Below are 16,862 nucleotides of genomic sequence, written 5' to 3'. Positions count from 1 at the left end.
CCCCGTTCAGGTTGCAAACCCCAAACTACGGCACAGCTGCCAGGAAGCGTTTTCCCCACGTTAGGCACGAACTCCTCGACAACCGATACCACAAGCCCTATAAAATGAGACACACTCGCAGACACGCCAAAAGCACATTGCAGCATGCTCTGCAGCCCCCAGAAACACAGCCCAGCAGGTATCATGTTGTGTTATCCAGCAGGGTACAATGGAGAGGGGCCGGATCCATCACTGACACTCAGATCCGAGAACGGCTGGATGGAAACCGGATGATTACGTGCTCTAATTCCTCCGCAGTTGAGTCACGCAACGAGTGACCAAGTGACAAAACCTCCATCGTTCCTATCCCAAGAAGTGCCCGTCTCTACAGCTCCCTGAAAGGAGGTTGTCAGTCTCTTCTCCCAAGTAACAAGCCATAGGACAAGAGGAAATGGCCTCAAGTTGAGCCAGGGGAGATTTAGATTGGATATTAGGACTGGAGCACAAGTCTTACGAGGAGAGGCTGAGGGAACTGGGGTTGTTCAGTCTGGGGAAGAGGAGACTGAGGGGAGACCTTATCGCTCTGTACAAGTACCTGAAAGGAGGCTGTAGAGAGACGGGGGTCGGTCTCTTCTTCCAAGTTACAGATGATAGGACAAGGGGTAATGGCTTCAAGTTGCGCCAGGGGAAGTTCAGGTTGGATATTAGGAAACATTTCTTTACTGAAAGGGTTATCCAGCATTGGAATGGGCTGCCCAGGGAGGTGGTGGAGTCACCATCCCTGGAGGTATTTAAGAAACGTGTAGACATGGTTCTTCAGGGCATGCTCTAGTGCCCAAGATTACTGGTTTGTGGTGGGGTGCTATGTGGGTGGGTGATGGTTTTTGGTTTGGTGGTTGTTGTTGTGTGTTTAGGTGGTGGGTGGTGGTTTGTGTTTTTTGTGGATTTTTTTTTTTTTGGTGGTTGGACTCGATGATCTCTGAGGTCCCTTCCAACCACTACGATTCTGTGATTCTGTGATTCTGTGAAATTTTTACACTGAAAGGGTCATCAAGCATTGGAATGGGCTGCCCAGGGAAGTGGTGGAATTGTCATCCCTGGAGGTATTTAAAAGACGGGTTGACGTAGTGCTTAGAGACATGGTTTAGTGATGGTTTTGTCAGCGTTAGGTTGATGGTCGGACTCGATGATCTGAAAGGTCCTTTCCAACCCAGACAATTCTATGACTCCATGATGGATGGAAGAGCGGTTCCCAAAGCCAGGGTTCCCTACCCCCTTCACTGAGGGTTGGTTGCCTGTAAAATTAGACACCAAAACATCACAGCCGGGGGATCTGAGCGCCCGCAGCGCCTCTTTCTCCCACTTCTTCTGGTTCCCATCCAGAGGAATAAAGCCGCCTTGTGCAGGAGGACGGCCGCCTCCATTCAGGGCCATAATGGGAGCTGACAGCTCCGGCGGGCAGCCCGGCGCGGGCAGCCGGCGCGGGCATGCAGGCAGCGCTGCTCCTGTCCCCCTGACAACGGCCAGCCCAGACTCACCCTGCTGCCTGCAAAAGGTTAAACATGAGCCACTTCCCTTCCTTTTATTATCCCCCTTTTTTTTTTTTTTTTTTATAAAAACATTGTCTCCATTGTGTCACAGAGGGTGGAAATAAGGCAGGTTTGTGCTGAGAAGCCCTCCCGGCGGCGCGGGGATGCAACAAGAACAAGGAAAACCCAGAAAAGCCACAGCCAGAAGTACGAAATGCCATGGCAATGTTTAAGTCATTATCCCTGCACAGGAGGCAGCCGCCGCGAGAGGAGCCGATAGGGACCAGTGGGATGTGGCCATCCATGTGGGGCAAAAGAGAGGGTGCGAAGGCTGGGAGATAAGGTCTGGAGGTGGGGCCACCTCTCCCTGCCCCATGCTCCTCATGAGGGATCCCTCACATTCCTTCTTTCCAGGCACAAATGCTGCCCATGATTTGTTATCAGAAGCAGCAGCCACAGCGAGGACCAGTGGGCACTGAGCTGGAGGGAGAGGTTGCTGGAACCCCTTGGTGGTGCAGCCCCCAGGGACCCCAGGAGGTCCCACCACGACGAGGGGTCCTGCCCCCCTGCCTGGGTACCGAGGGGTGAAGTCCCCCCGGGAGCCGGCTGGCGAAGAGCGGGGCTGCTGCGGTGCCATGGCAACGGACCTCCTCTCCATCACACAGATAATTTCTGCGCGGGGAAGCTGTTTGCTGGAGTGGTTTTGAGGGCTTTGAATGCAACTTAGAATTGAAAAAGAGGAGGAAGAGGGTTAACTGCCTGAAAAGGCTGGGGGGTGGGGGTGGGACGGACAGGCAGGAAAGCCCTTTTCACAAATATTATCCTTGGGTGTGGGAGAAAGGTCCATCCATCAGGTGCCTTGAACGTAGCAAGGACCTGTCCTGTCACCTTTGCTGAGCACACTTCAGCTTTCAGATATTCCTATCATGGTGGGCTTTTTTTTTTGTGGGTTTTTTATTTCAGTTTGGGAGGAAAGAATGGAAAAAAGACACTATCACCCTCCCCCACTTCTGTATCTACCAAAGAGAGGAGAGGAGAGGAGAGGAGAGGAGAGGAGAGGAAGAGACGGGGCAATAAATTCCAGCTCAGTACCAACTCCCCAGTCATAAACTCTGAAATCCCATACTCTGCCAGATGCCCAGCCACTGGGGAGTGACCAACCATCATTTCTAGTCCCTGAGGGTATTTCAGTGTGACAGACCCTAGGTGTGGCACCACTCCAGGCACTGGGACTGGTGGGCCCACACCACAAAGCACGGACTATCTGCTCTTGCCCTCCAAAGCTGTTTTTATTCTGACCGTGTGCGGTTCAGAATAGTGGCTGTCCCACAGATGCTGTTGGTTTCTCTTTGTTTGTTTGCTTTCCTGGCAACAGTCATCGTGGGGAGGGGACTTCTGTGGTTCAACAAGTGTCCTGGGACCATGAATCTAAACCCTGCCAATCCACGAGTGGAAGAGGAGAAAAGCAAGGGATGTGAGAAAGTCCTTTCTTCTCGGTTTGTGCATTTTCCAGATGCCAGAGCGAGCCCAGTTGACTTCAGTCTACTAGTGGCATTAATTGAGGAAATCCCTGCAGGACGCAAGGGAAGGGTCATTATTTACCTTTGGTGTGGCTCCAGTGACAGCAGTGAAGGTGTGCCAGGGAGGTGGCACTCTTGTCTCTGCTCCTCAGCAGATGCAGCCCCGGGTAAGAGCAGTCCAAGCTTCCCAGGCAAATCCGAGAGCACTTAGTCCTCCCCAGGAGAGGCCATCTCACTGAAGGTTAAACTTCATCTCAACAGCTCATTCTGGCTTTTGCTTTGTTGCCAAAACAACCCACAAGCAGGACTGGGAAAGGGGGAAGTGGTGGGACAGGGACAATTAGAGCCAACTGCGGTGGAGGGATTTTGAGTTGATCTCTTTTTTTCCCCTTTTAATAGCGCTGTATTATAAATATCACAAAACCACATGTTATCAGACAGAATGAAACAATTATGCTCAACTTCACAACTATGGGGATATGAGCCTTCGATGGGGCCTTGTGCTCTCTGATGTGGACACCTGCTCTCTAGAAATTTGATGGGTGAGCAGCAACTTGACCAGGATGTGGGCCCCAAGAAAACCCCATAAGTCAGAGCAAATTTTAGTCATGACCAATTGGGTGCTACTGAAGGAAGAACTCATCCCAGTTGCTGAGTCATTTTAATCACACGCAGCTAATGACCTTCTGGGCTGGGGGAGCACAGAGCCCATCCGCGCTCTTGCAGACGGTTCTGATTTCTTCAGAGGACGCAGGGAGCCCGGGTAGGTATAATGGATATCCAGGCAGCTGAGGCTTAACTCTGGCTCTCCTGAGCAGGTCCTGCTAGAAATATTGTCAGTGATTTTTTTTTTTTTTTTTTTACTGCCCTGTTTGCTTTGTGCCATTGTGGTTTTGCGTTCATTTAGGAACAAAGCTCACTTTGGGTCCCCCCACCCCACCCCACGTGCATACTTTCGCTCTCTTCCCTTCCGATGGCAGGAAGATTTTCCTTGAGAAGGGCTTCTCGCAGGCATCCCCCCCATCCTTGGCCCGTTATTTATAGGGTACCTCTCTGCAGAGCACAATGCTGGGAGGTGAGTGAGTTATTGTTCCGGGTGACATCATGGAGTGGACTTCATAAGGGGGCTCAGCGGATGGTCTCTGAAGACAGCTGCGAAAAAGGCAGCCCTGAAGGATATGATGGAGTGGGTGAGACATAAATTTCTTAGGACAGGCAGTGAAAAAACGTTTACAGCCCTTCTTTCCTGAGTCTGGTTTCAATCAGAGTCCCAGCCGTTTCATTGATGCTTCGCACTAAGCACTCACTCAGACATACGCTTTATGCGCTCAACCTGCCTTATTTATTTTATTTTATTCCCTTTTTTACTGTTTTTAAAATGCACTGGTACAGGATGGCTTACAGATCCTCAGGCAGCCAGCTCCCATGTAAAGTAGCCACAGACAAAGGCTATCTGCCTGGATGTGAATCTGGCTTGCAGACGGGAATCAACTAAGAATAATATTGATAACGGTAATGAAGGAATGGGTTTATAAAAACATCACATTGCAGTCTCAGTCTATAACAAACGTGGTATTAACTTTGACATTCATTAAGGCAGCTTGCCATTTCTCCCAGGCTTAATGGAAAAATCTGTCTGTTTAGTAGTGTTTGTTGCAACTGCAGAGGTTAGGGGAATGGATGGGTTGCTGATTAGAAAAGCCCTGAGCGCTTGGCTACCCCAAAGGGCATTTTAAGTTCATTCTTGGACTTCTTGGTCCTATTTGCATTTTATCTCAGGTCTTGGGGCAACTGCTTTGTAAGTTTGCTGGGTCTGACCCTGGGCATGCAGCAAGAGGGGCTGTCCCTGTCCCAGCCCTCAAAATCTGTTCCAAACTGCTCCTGGAGACTGTTGGGACGGAGACTCCACCACCGCCCTGGTGTGGAGTCACCTTCCCAGTCTGGACAAAGCCTTTATTGTTGTGAACCCAAATCTTCTTTGCTACAGCTTCAGCCCATTGTCTTCTTGTCTTCCTCCCATACAGCTTCTTGTCTTCCTCCATCACAGCCATGGAGAACGGGCTACTTCTGTATTCTTGCTGCCCGGTTTTATCTATCTGAAGACTCTATGGACCCCAGCTCTCCCCAGTCTGTGCTGCTGTTGATTAAACAAGACGGTTCATTCAGTCCTTTTAGTGGGACTTGAATTTTCCCAGTAAGTGACTGCAAGTCCTACGGCTTGGGTAAAATTAAACAAGAAGCATCTTCCTTCTGATCAGCAAGTTTCACATTCCTGGAGTGCCCAGTTCCTCTCCCATAGGCTTGAGAGTCAAAATAGCTGTGCCTGGTTTTTGTGTGAGGAGACAGGATTTTTGCCCAAATCGCTGCTGTATTCCCAGGGATACTCCAGTAATATCAGTACAGGTTTACTGGGAGTGGTGGGAAGCAGGGCTGGGAAGAAGAAGGGAAGTGAATGCCATGGGCCAGGTGATGCAGAGTCCTTCCACCTTCACTTACCCAAACCATGGGTGCTGCCCCAAAGTGTCTCATTTGGAGCAGGACTCCTCGCAGCAAGGTTACACAGACTTTTCACCATCCTGAGCTTTGCAAAGCTTCTGCTGCACCAATCCTGGAGGCCCCAGGGGTGCGAGAGGAGGTGGCACCTTTCCCAATGCCACCATGAAGGCAGACTCAGTGCTCTCCCAGGGTGTGCCATCTGGACCAGCCTTTTGGTATCTCTGCACATCTCGGAGCCCTCAGCCTCAATCGAAAGAATAGACTTTCAGTTTGTACAGTGAGTTAATCTCTATCTGCCTCTCCCTGTAACTCGCCAGTATTTATCAGCATTCTGTATTTTACATATATGTGCGAGGCATTTAATAAAACCCAGACCGAGGAGATGAAAGATTTATCCGTTTGCCCTGAGAGATGTCCCTTGCGAGGGCAACTTGGGACTCGGGAGCGGAAACCTGGATTGTTTTTTATGGCAGCTGCGTGAAGAGATACAGAGCCTTTGAAGTCCTCCTGGCCTCGCTTCCTCCCGCCTGCCCCCCGTGCCACCGACTCGGTGCAGTGGGGCTCCCCCTTTTCCCCCCGGCCCCGGTACGGCAGGGTCATGTCCCAGACAAGCAAGACAGCTCTGGTTAGAGTATGGTGGGGCCGGTGGGAAGGGCATGGAGCGATGCACAGAGAAGGAGAAGGAGAAGGAGAAGGAGAAGGAGAAGGAGAAGGAGAAGGAGAAGGAGAAGGAGAAGGAGGAGGAGGAGGAGGTAGAGGATGGCATGGGCAGAGCTGGCTTAGCATGCTCCACGCAGCCCCAAAAATCTCTTAGCAAACCTTTCTGTTAGAACAATTTTTAGCCTAAAAATCGTAGCATGGAAGAAGCAACTGACTATCCAGAAGGTGAGAGCAGCCAGAGAAGAAGAGCCAGCCCTCCGCCGTGATGACACATCACCTGAGCCCAAAGACTGTTTTGGCTGGCGTGGGACACCCTGTAACAGGACATCTAGTGCGTATGGCCACTGGGTCACCTCCCTCCCGACACCCTCTCCATCAGCTCTCAAATCCTCTCCATCCCCATCCATCTCAGCCCCTGGATGCTCTGCAGCCCGGCAAACCACCCTGGACCTCCCGGTGGTAATGCCAAGCTGCCTGCCAGCCGGCTGAGTGATTCAGGCTGTGGGAAGGAATAAAGATGCTTCCCGGTAGGAGCAGAGCAGTGACATTTCCCCCGTAGTCCCCCAGGTGCCCATCTGCAGAAGGGCAAGGAGGCGTCAGGCAGGTGCCAGCCCAAATAAATACGAGGCGAGTGGTCCCCAGGGACCCATCAGGGCTCTGCCAGCAATGCCGGCTGGGCCCCGAGGATGGAGTCAGGATGAGGGGCACCGTTGGTGCCGTGGTTACTAATGAACAATTTTAATTTCTTCCATAAACAGCTAATAAAGCTCATCTCTCTCTCCTTCTCTCTAATGCACCATTTATTTCTCGCTTTGAAAGGCGATCAAGGAAATTCACACAGAAGAATGGGAGGGGGGAATTGATGCTAAATGTCAGCGCCGCCTGATGAAGCTTAATTCTCCCTCTGAGCAGCTGCAGCAGCATCTTCACGAATGGGGCTTTAAATGAGAAAGAGCCTGTGGCTTCTGGCGGCCGAGGGAGCTGACGGCATCAGAGCCAGCCCTGGGATGTTTCCAGAACGGATGGTCCACCCCCAGCAGCAATTTTGTTCCTGGCAATTATTGGAAAGACTCTCAGGACCGGCATCACTCATTACTTTGGAGAGGGACTGGGGACTTATTACTTTACAGGGACAAAGGAGGAGCGATGACCATCCTGGGCCCTTTCACCAGCTCAGCAGCTCCTGCTGATCAAGGCTCGTGCTTTCTCCTGACCAGCCTGGTGTTCCCATCACCCTCGGGCTGGGCACTTGCTTGGTGCCCAGTCCCTCCGTGTGACTCAGACGCCTTTTCCATTTCCAGCCAACTATGAGCTTTGCAAATACCATCGAAAGACTCGGAAAATTACTTGTCCTCGCGGATTATGATTATCTTTAAAGTTACAGAAGGGTAATTATCATCATGTCAAGAGGCTGATGATAATCTCATGATACCATACTCACTGGTGGTGGAGAGGAAAAACACAGAGCTAATTACCCAGGAATAACTGTATGGTGTTGAAGATGGCATCTCCAGTTGTGCAGGACAGAAAGAGGTTTCTGAAGCCTCTGTAGCTTTGTTTTGCAGGACCAAAACAAAAGCCATTTTACATGCAAGTGGCTGAACAGTGGACATAATGGAAATACAGGTGTCCTGCTAAGAAACCTGTTAGGCCTGTGATCCATGTGTGAAACATAGTGATATACGCACATGGGATATTTTGAAATATCAAAGAGAGATCCCTTTTCATCTCTGAGGTCTGCCTGGGGAAGAGATATTAGACAAATATTTCCATCATTTAATCTAGGTGGTCAGTTCTTAGCATGAGCAGGACGGAGGAAGGAAATGTATTAATGAGGCATGGGGGCAGATCTGGAGCTCCAGACCCATCCGGCGTTTGAGTGTCTGGGAGGACACCACTGCATTTAAAATGCAAATGATATAGCAGTATGGGGGCTATAGCATGAGAGTTTCCTGATATAGCAGTATGGGGGCTATAGCATGAGAATTTCCAAATGAGAATAGAATAGGACAGAATAATTTCAGTTGGAAGGGACCTACAATGATAATCTAGTCCAACTGAAGCACCTGAAGCCAGGGGTGTGTCGTGGCTTAAAAGGGACCTATAATGATCATCTAGTCCAGCTGAAACACCTGAAGCCAGGGGAGTGTCATGGCTTAAAGGGACGTGACAGGATGGTGCTAACAGTGTAGGAGCTCATTTCTGGTCAGCACACTGACCAGAAATGAAGAAGAAGAGCAGTGTGGGTGCTCTGGGCAAGAACCAACAACAAGCATGAGGCTCAGCAGAGTCCAAGGAAAGGCGAGTACTTAGCTGCCAGAGAGGGTGACTAAGAAATGTTTAAACTAGTTAGGGGTTATTATAAAGTTAAACTTGAAAATCCACTTGCAGCTGCCAGGCAGCAGGGGGAGGAGACACCACCAGCGGTGGGGAAACAATGGAGGGGTCTGCTGGTGGCAGAGGGGCTGCGAGGGCTGCTGGCTTAACCTCCTGCCTCCCCAGTCTGCAGCATCTCTCTTCTGGGCTGCTATTGTCACTATTTTGTTGGCTTTTGTCAGTGTTAGCTTGATGGTTGGACTAGATGATCTGAAAGGTCCCTTCCAACCAAGGCAGTTCTATGATTCTATGATTCTACTTGGGCTGCTTCTAAGACCATTTCAATTATTTTATGGGGGAAAGGATGAAAGACTTTTTTTGCTTGTGTTATAGCCCTCCCCTGAATCTTTTCATCTGTTGTTCGGTTGTTTATTGTCCAGTGTGAAACTCTGAATTTGGGAAGCAATGCTGATTGCCTACGGCGGAATATCCCTCCCTGCCATGCTCATGCTGGATGCATCTGACATCCATCAAACATCATAAATCTAGTCTTGATCATTCTATAGAAAGATCTATAGATTAGATAGAGATTTCTACAGATCTTTCTGTAGAAAGATTGAGGGCTTTCACAGCACCTGAATTACCTAAACGGCCAAATTCTTGTTCTTCACAAGTGTGTAACCACTCCTTAAATCCATAAGGCACCATCAAGCCTAATGCAAGCTAATGTAAAGATGTCAGAACTGTGGACCAGATCTGTGGCAGTTTTAAGTGGCCTTAGATTATATCAAGTAAGCAACTGTCATTCACCAGTTAGTTATTTCACAGTGCACGTACAGAAGAACTGGGGCATACTTGCTTTGCAATATTCAAGGCAGAAATGTTAAAGCTGAGCAAAGACTGTAAATAATTTTGTGCTGGTATTAGCTCAAAAGTTTTAAATGGTTCCTCCAGATGCACTCAAGCTCCTTTTTTTAGGAACGTTCAGCCTGCCCTCATTGGCATGGCTATTCAAGGTCTCCCACCACCGTTTTGTGTCTGAAACACACACATCACACACAGAGCCAGGGTTCACAGACTTATACATATGTGCCATCCAACACAGCACAATTAACTGGTGGAGGGGTAAATCCAGGGACAGAAAAGACCATCCCAAACACGCCTGCGCCACCCTCTCATGGAAACAGCACCCTGCCTGCAGACATCCCATAGACCGAAAAGGAGGCAAAATTTGTCAGGTGAATTTGTCAAGCGGTGGTGATAATCATTCATTTAGCCTGTAATGACATGGCACTTACTATGTAATAACCTGGATATTGCATGGAAATTACCATGTAATCCAATGCTCGGTAGTTGCCATATTGTCAGTGGCTGCATGGTAATTTGTACCCTCTCATTTAAAGCCCTGAAACTGCTATTATTATGGCAACAAAGCAGCAGATTCACAGTTTGCCAAAAGGAGAATCTCCAGAGGGATGTTATGAATAATTAGGCAGCCACGGTGGTTTTGGATAACATCTTTACCGTAACTCCATTAACTAACAATTGATTGCTTTCCTAGCTCTGACTTGCCTCCAGTCCTTCCTACCCAGAACCCTGGTATCCCAGCAGTAAAGACACAGCTCTGCAAAGGCGAGGAGATCAACAGCAGGATAATTTGCTCCAAGAGCATGAGCCTGACATCCAAGAGCATCCCTAACAAGGGCAGCAGCTCAAGCAGGCCAACGTTTACTGAGATACCAAACCTGCTGAGACATTTGAGGTCACTGTTCAGCTAGTATAAACTGGTGCTCTCTCCTGATTTGGAATGAAGACCTCCAGCAGGTGCTGGTGAAGAACCTGGCACGAGTTTTGATTGGCACTAAGGACACCCAAGTTCAAATTGCATTGGCGCAACAGTTATAAATCAAGTGGGTTCAAAACCAAAGCAACCTTCTCCAGACCAATATCCAGGTCCAAATATCATCCTCACATCTCTCCGTCCCCAAAAAGCTCTTTTATAGCTCACAGGCCATCACTGAGCGTGGTCCAAAATTGACCCGTGTCACCCTCAAATGCACATCCTCAACTTTGCCTTTGGCGTGATAAATTGTGGTTCGCCGTAGTCATCATGGCACTGATAATGTGTTATTTTTAGACGGGAAAAAGTATGAGGTCAGAGTTAATGTTTTGCATTTGTCAGCGGGAGGAAGACATGGCTCACGCTGCCCTCCTGCACTCTCACTCATCCCCTGCCCCTCATAATCCTCCTGACCTGCTGGTAACCCCCTCCCACGGATGCTTCTCCTGGGCAGCTTGCCCTCCTTCCTGAGATGCTTGCCAAGGGGCTGGGCAGCAGCTCTGAGGTCTCCCCTCTGCCCACTCCCCTGCCCATTCCCTGCAATGGGGGTCTCCATGCTGGGTAGTCCAGACCCTACTCCTCTTCCTCACCTCTGCTCCAGCTCCCAGACCCAGCGCACCAGGCTGGCCAGCATCATCTTCCTCTGCTTTCCCTTGGAGGTTATGATATATGGAAGGAGCAGCTCATCTTGTGTTGTTGTTTGCTATATAAACTCTTAAAACAGCCTGTGCCTGCGACGTGAGAGGGATGAATGTGTGTGGGAGGTTTGCAGTTTCCAGTGATTGAGATTCTTTGGTTGGAGAAGCCTAAACAAACACCATAGCCTCAGGGGAAATTTTGCAAAGTTTTAGTTTTAAGTGTTTCCTCTAACAAAATAACTGTTCGACCTAGAAAGCTACCAGAGAGCATTCCTTTGGCTGGTGGAGGCTTCATGAGCCGAGCCTGGAGGTGGAACTTGGGCTTTAAAGTGTGAACATAGAGAACTTTGTCTCTGAGTGCAAATTGGAAAGTGCTCCTCACTATGGACTCAACTCCTTTTTATTTTCCACCAGGGTAAGTCAAGGAAAATTCATCTGGCAAAATTTCCCCTGTTGGAGGACATTGGATTTTATAGAATCACACCTATAAATGTCCCAGGGTTATTCTAAGGAGGAGGTGAGCTGGCTTGAAAAAGGGAGAGCCTCGAATGTGGATGCTCATCCATCCTTCACCTGGACACAGTCTCACCTGGTGATGAAACCCCATCACTTTTATCCACCTTTTTTTTTATTTCTCTCATCCACAGTTTAATTTATTATTTTTTTTTTCAGAAGAAAACATTGATGATCTACTTAAATATCTCTAAAACTACCACTTTTAGAGTCAAAATCAAAGCTTCAGTGAGCAGCAGATGTGCCAAAATGGAGAACTAAGGAAAAGTATGTTTTCAACCTCACAACTTTTTACTGTGTTAAGGCCAGAATGAAAACTCAAAATGGGCTCCAGCTCTGCAGTTCAACCCGCATGCCCACCGCTTGCCATTCCCAACTGGGTCTGAACTGGGCTGGGAGGCTCCCGACCACTCTCATGGCCAAGGAGCACCAGGGAAAAAAATATCCCAGCCTGGGGAGTGGTGGCCATTGGATGCTGAGACTAGTGACCTGGATTGGCCCCAGCATCTCATGCTGAGCGGCAGGATGCAGGTGTGGGATCTGTGCGGGGGCTGACCTCCTCAAGTTCACAACAAAGCCATTGGATGCTGAGACTAGTGACCTGGATCGGCCCCAGCATCTCACGCTGAGAGGCAGGATGCAGGTGTGGGATCTGTGCAGGGGCTGACCTCCTCAAGTGTTTAGTGTAGGAAAACCCCTTGGTTCCTTCACTGGGGTTGGACCCAGGGATCACAGCAGCTCCACTCAGCCCTGTGGCTTTTTCAGCACGAACAGAGTCTGCGCCCAGACTGGCTTTTTCACGTAGGAAGCTCTGCAACCAGCAGTAATTGTATTTTGTCAAGTGGGTTTAGCAAAGCAATCCACATCTATTAGCCATCTGGATTAGAGAAATGATGTTCTTGATTCTAACTGCCAGCTTAGCCAAGCCATTATCAAAGAACAGAATAACGTATCGCATTCCTCTCTTTCCGTGCCACGAAGAAGCGTTTGTTTCCCTTCCACACTTTATTTACTTCTGTTTGTTGTATGTCTCTCAAACAAATCACTGCTGAGTTCAGACTGGCCATTTGACTTCAGGTTACAGCATCAGATACAGATCTCTCCAGTGCTGTCCTTTACTCGTGTCCTTACCGCAGGATGAAGGAACTGAGACATGCACAGTCAACATGAATTTTACAAAATCACCTCAAGCAAATTGTGAAAGCTCATTAGAGAAAGGAAGGGGGGTCCTGTCTGTCGTACATCATCCCTCTCTTCTCCTCCCACCCCTTTTCACAGTCCTAGCCAGAGACAGCAATCTTCCTCTTTACTTTGATTGTATTAATCTACTTCATTTTTTATTCTGTCAGCCAATCCAGTAAGCACAAAGAGCTTTGTAGACGACACGCACAACACAGACAAAATTATCTGTGTTTTAGTTGGATATTTTTCTTGTTGCAGCTACATTGTCCTGAAGTGGAGGGGCTCCTATGTCCCTCCCCATCCCTGTCATCATACATACCATCATACATACATACATCATCATACCCAGAGCCTTCCCCAAGCTTGAGAACCTGCTGCAGTGCTCACCCAGCTGTTCCCAGAGCCAATTTCCTCAGGAGCTGGGATGCTGATGGGTCCCACAAAGACACCTCCTGCCTCCACGAGCGCTTTCCAGGCACAACAACCTGTGTTTGATTGCTCTGTGAACCAGGTTGCCAGGGACCTGCTGTTCACTCCACCAACGAACATACTTATTCCCATTCCCACAGGGTTTTCTCTTAATTGAGCTGCCGACTGCATTAACCTGGGGAATGGAGTATTGATTCAACAGCCACTGAGACGAAGGAGCTGAGCTCAGGCTTTTGCTATTTACGGAGACGCGCGTCGCGGTAGGAACTTTCCAAAATCAGGACACACATGAGCTCATTGGGATCGTTGTTTCCTTGGAGGGAGGAGAGAAACCCTTCCATCTTCCTGCCACACCTGGAATGAGACAGATCCTTTAACTGCAGTTCACAGCTTTGTCTCCCTCCTTCCACCTGCATTCACGTGCATTTCCAGCATCTAACGGCACTTGTAGCGGTGCCACAACTGAGGGGTAGGAAAATATTAATTCTCCTTGATATCACTCACAGTTGCCCAGTCCCTGACACCCAGAGGGTTGTGTCACATCTGGAGGAGCATCTGCAGGACTGGCACCAGTGCTGCCCCAGTGCCAGACCCACCTGGAGGCAGCACCCATCTCTCCTGCTGTCCTTGCAGCCCAGTGGAGTTTTCCACATCATTTCAACAAAACTCTTGATATTATTAAGTCCAGGAAATTGCCAGAAACCAGCAGAGAAGAGACATGGGAAGGGAAATTAAAAATTAATGAAGTCTTCCAAAGCTAAAAAAAAGATGCAAGCACATGCAAGGGCTCAAGCCAATGGAGATATTCCTACAAGTAAAGTTATTCTTAATCAGACACAACTTATGATGCTTCTAAAACAGTGTCTGATGGATGATTTCTTCAGAAGCATTAGCCTAGTGTGGAGGACATCAGCATTTCCAGGTTGTCCAGCAGTGACCCTGGAGTCCCACAGAGCAACCCTGTTCCCACCCATCAGAAAGGGAGGCTTTGTCATGAGGAAGCAGCTGTAGGAGACACCCCAGCTCCTACCCCCAGCTGGATGGGATGGCTGGCGTGTTCAGCCTGCAGCTCCCATGGGCTGCATTGCTAAATTAAACTATTGCCATGAGTAAGCTTTTCCCAGTACATCTTTCTTTTCGAGGCGAGAGCAGGGGGAAAGGAAGGAGAAACCCGTGCACTTTGTAACCAGCCCTAATGGCCACATGTCATCATTTACTTCCCTGAGTACATTCACATACGCGCACACACAAACTCCTGCGGAGCTGCCCTCAGACCCGCTTCTTTCTCTCATTAAGGCTGGGATCTGCTCTGAAAGCATCACCTGGAGCAGTAAGGGGTGAGCCACAGATCACCTGCAGCACCGCTTCAGACACTTCAATCACTGCAAATTTTCGGAAGTCAACTGAAGAGCCTCCTCTTTCCACAACCTCAGGCTCTGAAAACTTAGGCTAGAAATTGTGTTCTAGCTTTCTTTGGGAAAGTTAAAAGATTTCTCATTTATCTTCTGTTTGGTGGAAAATAAGACAAGACTATTAGAGCTGGCTGCAATACAGAGTTCCCATTCAGCCAAAAATATCACTGTTTCAGAGTTTTCTTTCATCCCTTATTTGAGCAACAGTGTTAGCAGCTCCAAATTTCCAATGAAATAAAAATTCCAAACTCCTACTATAAACACTGAAAAGCCTTCTCTAAATATTTTGCTTCAATGAGGCTAAAGCGTTTCGCTCAGCTTTATCATTTAATAAACTCCAGCATATTCTAAGACATTCAATGATCTTCTTGCTCAATGACAAAGCCAGAACACGTCACTCTGGCTGAGGGACCTGGTACCCCAGACAGAACACGTCACTCTGGCTGAGGGACCTGGCGTGTTCCCATGGGGTGTCACAGAGACCGCGAACGCTTCTGGTACCCCACAGAGCTTTCTGAGTTTTCCATTGGTTTTTGATCCTTTATTTTTGAACTCTTACACAGAGTTTCGTTTCCCCTGGGGAGAAGGAAAGGCACCTTTGGCTGGTGGTAGTGGGTGAAGTAGATGCCCTTCTAATTTAAGGCACGTTGCAGGACTGCCTGCTGCCAAGGCAGTAGATCCAAAGACCCAGGAGCTCAACCCAGTCCTACGATAACTTGGGGAGAGAAAAGCATCCCACTGAAAATGCTCTGACTTCCTCTGGGAACAGCTTTTGCAAACGTCTGAATGAGTCATATTGTGAGGAATGGGGCAGGCAGAGAGAGCAGATAATTGGGAATGTTTCCCATGAGGCAGATGCCTGAAATGTGTGCAGAGTGCATGCACTGTGCAGACGCAGAATGTGTAGCAGAAATGAGAATGAAGTTGGCTGCATTATCTTGAAAACAGTTTCATTTCCATTTCAATTCCAGGTGAGGGAGGAAAGTCAGCACCTTTCTCATTTCAGCCAGTCTGGGTCTCATCTTACTTGTGAAAGTTAAAGTTCATCCATCACCCATGCCCCAAGGGCTGCGTGCCAGACCAATTATTCATACTTAGCAGTGACTTACTCCACGGAGAGCCCCAGTGAAATCAATGGGGTGGCTCAAAAAGCAAGGTACCACGCAAGGCGAGGGAGAGCAGCAGGCTCTGCCCTTGGGTTTATTGTAATAATTCCTACAGCTTTCCCATTGATTTACATGAATGTTTCTCCAGCCCGAGGATCTCGGGGTGAGGCTGCTCTCTCTGTGTGTGTTTGTGCTGAGTTTTTATGGCTCTGTTTACACATCAGGCTTCCTATTCTCAATTTTTCAGTGCTATCACTAATACTGTTTAATTGGAGCTTCCTTTGATTAATGAGGACAAGCACGGGGTGTCGGCAGAGTCAAAGGGCAGCCGGTCCTTCTGTGAGCATGTGGAAATGCTGGCCATAGCGAGAAGAGACAGATCCTGCCAAGCCACTCTAAGTGAAATAAATTGGTAACAGAAAAAAAAAATGTAGACCCAAGAAAACTTTAGAAACTGCCAATCAGCAGGATACTGTCCAGGGTATGTCTGCCCTGTCCCTGGTCCCCTTTGAAACGTCACATTTGGGATAAAACCTGAGGAAAATGTGGAAGAAAGGTACATTATACCGCTGTAAACCCCCATTTTCAGCAAACTGTCCTGTCAGCCCTGACGGGCTCTTGCAGGTTCCCAAATCAGGTCTTGGGGAAAGGCTCTGCTTTCTGCCTCAACCCCTTGGTGCTCGTGCATGAGACCGTCACCCTGTATTTGCAGGGAGCGCTGACACGGGGTGGTCACTGTCAGGCAGCACTGCGAGGTGTAAACCCAACCCACCACAGAGATGCTGAATGGGGCGACAGAACTCACATGGTCACATTTACCAAAGAAATGTCACCAAAGTTGTGATTGCTTAACAGCCTGCTCCTGCTGTACAATGTGGGTGACATTTCTGACCGCCTGTTAGGCTAAGAGGACATTATCCGAAAACCAAACCCTCATGTTTATTCAAAGCACTGTAATTTCCCTGCTGTTGCCCAGAATGTTGTATTAATTATCGTCATTATCATCTGCTTTATCATACTACGCAGCTACATCGTGTGCTGAGATGACATCTACCCAGGGGCTGCCCAAAGCAAAAGATCATAGAATCATAGACTGGTTTGGGTTGGAAGGGACCTCAAAGATCAGCCAGTTCCAACCCCCCTGCCCTGGGCAGGGACACCTCCCACCAGACCAGGTTGCTCAAAGCCCCATCCAACCTGGCCTTGAACCCCTCCAGGGATGGGGCAACCACAGCTTCTCTG

The sequence above is a fragment of the Calidris pugnax genome, unplaced genomic scaffold, assembly GCF_001431845.1.
Source record: "Calidris pugnax isolate Ruff unplaced genomic scaffold, ASM143184v1 scaffold38, whole genome shotgun sequence".
NCBI lineage: Eukaryota > Metazoa > Chordata > Aves > Charadriiformes > Scolopacidae > Calidris > Calidris pugnax.
Note: the sequence above shows the minus strand (reverse complement) of the source record.